Raw genomic sequence first — 8,607 nt, 5'->3', positions numbered from 1 at the left:
TATTACTGATGGAAGATGTACACGAAAACCGCTCTATTCCGGCTGAAACGTCGATATATGCAATAAAAACCGAACTTCTCCCCTTTTCAATCTCTTACTCAGTATTTTAACGAGAAACAAATAGTTGATTGAAAAAGAAGTTTTTAAGGTTATTAAAATCAATTATGTGTTTGCATCATTTTTATCGTATATATAGTGAATTAATACCCATAAACTGAAAATTCACGAAAACGTGGAAAAACGGCAAAATATTGCCTAATTCGATGATATTTTGTTTAAATCACATAGAGGAAAAGGTGATGATAAGCGTCAAAATATTGCTAAATTCGATGATTTTTCGTACGAAACAAAATGCAAGAAAACTTGCTTAAAATGCTATATTATTCGACATTCTGAGATTTGAAGGCCAACTCACATATCGTGGTACTACATGAAGTAGTATCGAAATATTGGTAAAAACGAATATATTTACGTAAAATCACACTAAATGGAAAACGTGAAAAAAGTCACTATTTTACCATATATGAGGATTTTAACTTCAAATCATAGAGCAAGGTTTCGTATTATTTAGATCCAAGAAAAGACATATGACAATGTTGTTTCCAATACAAATGATAAAAATCAATGTGTTTTCATTAGAATTAACTAAAATGTTCCTGATTTTCCGTTTATATTACCGATGGAAGATGTACACGAAAACCGCTCTATTCCGGCTGAAACGTCGATATATGCAACTAAAACAGAACTTCTCCCCTTTTCAATCTCTTACTCAGTATTTTAACGAGAAACAAATAGTTGATTGAAAATGAAGTTTTTAAGGTTATTATCTAATCAATTATGTGTTTGCATCATTTTTACGTATATATAGTGAATTAATACCCATAAACTGAAAATTCACAAAAACGTGGAAAAACGGCAAAATATTGCCTAATTCGATGATATTTTGTTTAAATCACATAGAGGAAAAGGGGATGATAAACGTCAAAATATTGCTAAATTCGATGATTTTTCGTACGAAACAAAATGCAAGAAAACTTGCTTAAAATGCTATATTATGCGACATTCTGAGATTTGAAGGCCAAATCACATATCGTGATACTACATGAAGTAGTATCGAAATATTGGTAAAAACGAATATATTTACGTAAAATCACACTACATGGAAAACGTGAAAAAAGTCACTATTTTACCATATATGAGGATTTTAACTTCAAATCATAGAGCGAGGTTTCGTATTATTTAGATCCAAGAAAAGACATATGACAATGTTGTTTCCAATACAAATGATAAAAATCAATGTGTTTTCATTAGAATTAACTAAAATGTTCCTGATTTTCCGTTTATATTACCGATGGAAGATGTACACGAAAACCGCTCTATTCCGGCTGAAACGTCGATATATGCAATAAAAACAGAACTTCTCCCCTTTTCAATCTCTTACTCAGTATTTTAACGAGAAACAAATAGTTGATTGAAAATGAAGTTTTTAAGGTTATTATCTAATCAATTATGTGTTTGCATCATTTTTACGTATATATAGTGAATTAATACCCATAAACTGAAAATTCACAAAAACGTGGAAAAACGGCAAAATATTGCCTAATTCGATGATATTTTGTTTAAATCACATAGAGAAAAAGGGGATGATAATCGTCAAAATATTGCTAAATTCGATGATTTTTCATACGAAACAAAATGCAAGAAAACTTGCTTAAAATGCTATATTATGCGACATTCTGAGATTTGAAGGCCAAATCACATATCGTGATACTACATGAAATAGTATAGAAATATTTGTAAAAATGAATATATTTACGTATTATCAAACTACATGGAAAACGTGAAAAAAGTCACTATTTTACCATATATGAGGATTTTAACTTCAAATCATAGAGCGAGGTTTCGTATTATTTATATCCAAGAAAAGACATATGACAATGTTGTTTCCAATACAAATGATAAAAATCAATGTGTTTTCATTAGAATTTACTAAAATGTTCCTGATTTTCCGTTTATAGTACTAATGGAAGATGTACACGAAAACCGCTCTATTCCGGCTGAAACGTCGATATATGCAATAAAAACAGAACATCTCCCCTTTTCAATCTCTTACTCAGTATTTTAACGAGAAACAAATAGTTGATTGAAAATGAAGTTTTTAAGGTTATTATCTAATCAATTATGTGTTTGCATCATTTTTACGTATATATAGTGAATTAATACCCATAAACTGAAAATTCACAAAAACGTTGAAAAACGGCAAAATATTGCCTAATTCGATGATATTTTGTTTAAATCACATAGAGGAAAAGGGGATGATAAACGTCAAAATATAGCTAAATTCGATGATTTTTCGTACGAAACAAAATGCAAGAAAACTTGCTTAAAATGCTATATTATGCGACATTCTGAGATTTGAAGGCCAAATCACATATCGTGATACTACATGAAGTAGTATCGAAATATTGGTAAAAACGAATATATTTACGTAAAATCACACTACATGGAAAACGTGAAAAAAGTCACTATTTTACCATATATGAGGATTTTAACTTCAAATCATAGAGCGAGGTTTCGTATTATTTAGATCCAAGAAAAGACATATGACAATGTTGTTTCCAATACAAATGATAAAAATCAATGTGTTTTCATTAGAATTAACTAAAATGTTCCTGATTTTCCGTTTATATTACCGATGGAAGATGTTCACGAAAACCGCTCTATTCCGGCTGAAACGTCGATATATGCAACTAAAACAGAACTTCTCCCCTTTTCAATCTCTTACTCAGTATTTTAACGAGAAACAAATAGTTGATTGAAAATGAAGTTTTTAAGGTTATTATCTAATCAATTATGTGTTTGCATCATTTTTACGTATATATAGTGAATTAATACCCATAAACTGAAAATTCACAAAAACGTGGAAAAACGGCAAAATATTGCCTAATTCGATGATATTTTGTTTAAATCACATAGAGAAAAAGGGGATGATAATCGTCAAAATATTGCTAAATTCGATGATTTTTCGTACGAAACAAAATGCAAGAAAACTTGCTTAAAATGCTATATTATGCGACATTCTGAGATTTGAAGGCCAAATCACATATCGTGATACTACATGAAATAGTATAGAAATATTGGTAAAAATGAATATATTTACGTATTATCAAACTACATGGAAAACGTGAAAAAAGTCACTATTTTACCATATATGAGGATTTTAACTTCAAATCATAGAGCGAGGTTTCGTATTATTTATATCCAAGAAAAGACATATGACAATGTTGTTTCCAATACAAATGATAAAAATCAATGTGTTTTCATTAGAATTTACTAAAATGTTCCTGATTTTCCGTTTATAGTACTAATGGAAGATGTACACGAAAACCGCTCTATTCCGGCTGAAACGTCGATATATGCAATAAAAACAGAACATCTCCCCTTTTCAATCTCTTACTCAGTATTTTAACGAGAAACAAATAGTTGATTGAAAATGAAGTTTTTAAGGTTATTATCTAATCAATTATGTGTTTGCATCATTTTTACGTATATATAGTGAATTAATACCCATAAACTGAAAATTCACAAAAACGTTGAAAAACGGCAAAATATTGCCTAATTCGATGATATTTTGTTTAAATCACATAGAGGAAAAGGGGATGATAAACGTCAAAATATTGCTAAATTCGATGATTTTTCGTACGAAACAAAATGCAAGAAAACTTGCTTAAAATGCTATATTATTCGACATTCTGAGATTTGAAGGCCAAATCACATATCGTGATACTACATGAAGTAGTATCGAAATATTGGTAAAAACGAATATATTTACGTAAAATCACACTACATGGAAAACGTGAAAAAAGTCACTATTTTACCATATATGAGGATTTTAACTTCAAATCATAGAGCGAGGTTTCGTATTATTTTGATCCAAGAAAAGACATATGACAATGTTGTTTCCAATACAAATGATAAAAATCAATATGTTTTCATTAGAATTAACTAAAATGTTTCAGATTTTCCGCTTATATTACTGATGGAAGATGTACACGAAAACCGCTCTATTCCGGCTGAAACGTCGATATATGCAATAAAAACCGAACTTTTCCCCTTTTCAATCTCTTACTCAGTATTTTAACGAGAAACAAATAGTGATTGAAAAAGAAGTTTTTAAGGTTATTAAAATCAATTATGTGTTTGCATCATTTTTATCGTATATATAGTGAATTAATACCCATAAACTGAAAATTCACGAAAACGTTTAAAAACGGCAAAGTATTGCCTAATTCGATGATATTTTGTTTAAATCACATAGAGGAAAAGGTGATGATAAGCGTCAAAATATTGCTAAATTCGATGATTTTTCGTACGAAACAAAATGCAAGAAAACTTGCTTAAAATGCTATATTATTCGACATTCTGAGATTTGAAGGCCAAATCACATATCGTGGTACTACATGAAGTAGTATCGAAATATTGGTAAAAACGAATATATTTACGTAAAATCACACTACATGGAAAACGTGAAAAAAGTCACTATTTTACCATATATGAGGATTTTAACTTCAAATCATAGAGCGAGGTTTCGTATTATTTAGATCCAAGAAAAGACATATGACAATGTTGTTTCCAATACAAATGATAAAAATCAATGTGTTTTCATTAGAATTAACTAAAATGTTCCTGATTTTCCGTTTATATTACCGATGGAAGATGTACACGAAAACCGCTCTATTCCGGCTGAAACGTCGATATATGCAACTAAAACAGAACTTCTCCCCTTTTCAATCTCTTACTCAGTATTTTAACGAGAAACAAATAGTTGATTGAAAATGAAGTTTTTAAGGTTATTATCTAATCAATTATGTGTTTGCATCATTTTTACGTATATATAGTGAATTAATACCCATAAACTGAAAATTCACAAAAACGTGGAAAAACGGCAAAATATTGCCTAATTCGATGATATTTTGTTTAAATCACATAGAGAAAAAGGGGATGATAATCGTCAAAATATTGCTAAATTCGATGATTTTTCGTACGAAACAAAATGCAAGAAAACTTGCTTAAAATGCTATATTATGCGACATTCTGAGATTTGAAGGCCAAATCACATATCGTGATACTACATGAAATAGTATAGAAATATTGGTAAAAATGAATATATTTACGTATTATCAAACTACATGGAAAACGTGAAAAAAGTCACTATTTTACCATATATGAGGATTTTAACTTCAAATCATAGAGCGAGGTTTCGTATTATTTATATCCAAGAAAAGACATGACAATGTTGTTTCCAATACAAATGATAAAAATTAATGTGTTTTCATTAGAATTTACTAAAATGTTCCTGATTTTCCGTTTATAGTACTAATGGAAGATGTACACGAAAACCGCTCTATTCCGGCTGAAACGTCGATATATGCAATAAAAACAGAACATCTCCCCTTTTCAATCTCTTACTCAGTATTTTAACGAGAAACAAATAGTTGATTGAAAATGAAGTTTTTAAGGTTATTATCTAATCAATTATGTGTTTGCATCATTTTTACGTATATATAGTGAATTAATACCCATAAACTGAAAATTCACAAAAACGTTGAAAAACGGCAAAATATTGCCTAATTCGATGATATTTTGTTTAAATCACATAGAGGAAAAGGGGATGATAAACGTCAAAATATTGCTAAATTCGATGATTTTTCGTACGAAACAAAATGCAAGAAAACTTGCTTAAAATGCTATATTATGCGACATTCTGAGATTTGAAGGCCAAATCACATATCGTGGTACTACATGAAGTAGTATCAAAATATTGGTAAAAACGAATATATTTACGTAAAATCACACTACATGGAAAACGTGAAAAAAGTCACTATTTTACCATATATGAGGAATTTTACCATATATGAGGATTTTAACTTCAAATCATAGAGCGAGGTTTCGTATTATTTAGATCCAAGAAAAGACATATGACAATGTTGTTTCCAATACAAATGATAAAAATCAATGTGTTTTCATTAGAATTAACTAAAATGTTCCTGATTTTCCGTTTATATTACCGATGGAAGATGTACACGAAAACCGCTCTATTCCGGCTGAAACGTCGATATATGCAATAAAAACAGAACTTCTCCCCTTTTCAATCTCTTACTCAGTATTTTAACGAGAAACAAATAGTTGATTGAAAATGAAGTTTTTAAGGTTATTATCTAATCAATTATGTGTTTGCATCATTTTTACGTATATATAGTGAATTAATACCCATAAACTGAAAATTCACAAAAACGTGGAAAAACGGCAAAATATTGCCTAATTCGATGATATTTTGTTTAAATCACATAGAGAAAAAGGGGATGATAATCGTCAAAATATTGCTAAATTCGATGATTTTTCGTACGAAACAAAATGCAAGAAAACTTGCTTAAAATGCTATATTATGCGACATTCTGAGATTTGAAGGCCAAATCACATATCGTGATACTACATGAAGTAGTATCGAAATATTGGTAAAAACGAATATATTTACGTAAAATCACACTACATGGAAAACGTGAAAAAAGTCACTATTTTACCATATATGAGGATTTTAACTTCAAATCATAGAGCGAGGTTTCGTATTATTTAGATCCAAGAAAAGACATATGACAATGTTGTTTCCAATACAAATGATAAATATCAATGTGTTTTCATTAGAATTAACTAAAATGTTTCTGATTTTCCGCTTATATTACTGATGGAAGATGTACACGAAAACCGCTCTATTCCGGCTGAAACGTCGATATATGCAATAAAAACCGAACTTCTCCCCTTTTCAATCTCTTACTCAGTATTTTAACGAGAAACAAATAGTTGATTGAAAAAGAAGTTTTTAAGGTTATTAAAATCAATTATGTGTTTGCATCATTTTTATCGTATATATAGTGAATTAATACCCATAAACTGAAAATTCACGAAAACGTGGAAAAACGGCAAAATATTGCCTAATTCGATGATATTTTGTTTAAATCACATAGAGGAAAAGGTGATGATAAGCGTCAAAATATTGCTAAATTCGATGATTTTTCGTACGAAACAAAATGCAAGAAAACTTGCTTAAAATGCTATATTATTCGACATTCTGAGATTTGAAGGCCAAATCACATATCGTGGTACTACATGAAGTAGTATCGAAATATTGGTAAAAACGAATATATTTACGTAAAATCACACTACATGGAAAACGTGAAAAAAGTCACTATTTTACCATATATGAGGATTTTAACTTCAAATCATAGAGCGAGGTTTCGTATTATTTAGATCCAAGAAAAGACATATGACAATGTTGTTTCCAATACAAATGATAAAAATCAATGTGTTTTCATTAGAATTAACTAAAATGTTCCTGATTTTCCGTTTATATTACCGATGGAAGATGTACACGAAAACCGCTCTATTCCGGCTGAAACGTCGATATATGCAACTAAAACAGAACTTCTCCCCTTTTCAATCTCTTACTCAGTATTTTAACGAGAAACAAATAGTTGATTGAAAATGAAGTTTTTAAGGTTATTATCTAATCAATTATGTGTTTGCATCATTTTTACGTATATATAGTGAATTAATACCCATAAACTGAAAATTCACAAAAACGTGGAAAAACGGCAAAATATTGCCTAATTCGATGATATTTTGTTTAAATCACATAGAGAAAAAGGGGATGATAATCGTCAAAATATTGCTAAATTCGATGATTTTTCGTACGAAACAAAATGCAAGAAAACTTGCTTAAAATGCTATATTATGCGACATTCTGAGATTTGAAGGCCAAATCACATATCGTGATACTACATGAAATAGTATAGAAATATTGGTAAAAATGAATATATTTACGTATTATCAAACTACATGGAAAACGTGAAAAAAGTCACTATTTTACCATATATGAGGATTTTAACTTCAAATCATAGAGCGAGGTTTCGTATTATTTATATCCAAGAAAAGACATATGACAATGTTGTTTCCAATACAAATGATAAAAATTAATGTGTTTTCATTAGAATTTACTAAAATGTTCCTGATTTTCCGTTTATAGTACTAATGGAAGATGTACACGAAAACCGCTCTATTCCGGCTGAAACGTCGATATATGCAATAAAAACAGAACATCTCCCCTTTTCAATCTCTTACTCAGTATTTTAACGAGAAACAAATAGTTGATTGAAAATGAAGTTTTTAAGGTTATTATCTAATCAATTATGTGTTTGCATCATTTTTACGTATATATAGTGAATTAATACCCATAAACTGAAAATTCACAAAAACGTTGAAAAACGGCAAAATATTGCCTAATTCGATGATATTTTGTTTAAATCACATAGAGGAAAAGGGGATGATAAACGTCAAAATATTGCTAAATTCGATGATTTTTCGTACGAAACAAAATGCAAGAAAACTTGCTTAAAATGCTATATTATTCGACATTCTGAGATTTGAAGGCCAAATCACATATCGTGATACTACATGAAGTAGTATCGAAATATTGGTAAAAACGAATATATTTACGTAAAATCACACTACATGGAAAACGTGAAAAAAGTCACTATTTTACCATATATGAGG

The sequence above is a fragment of the Procambarus clarkii genome, chromosome 13, assembly GCF_040958095.1.
Source record: "Procambarus clarkii isolate CNS0578487 chromosome 13, FALCON_Pclarkii_2.0, whole genome shotgun sequence".
Lineage (NCBI taxonomy): Eukaryota > Metazoa > Arthropoda > Malacostraca > Decapoda > Cambaridae > Procambarus > Procambarus clarkii.
This window is presented reverse-complemented; position numbering follows the sequence as displayed.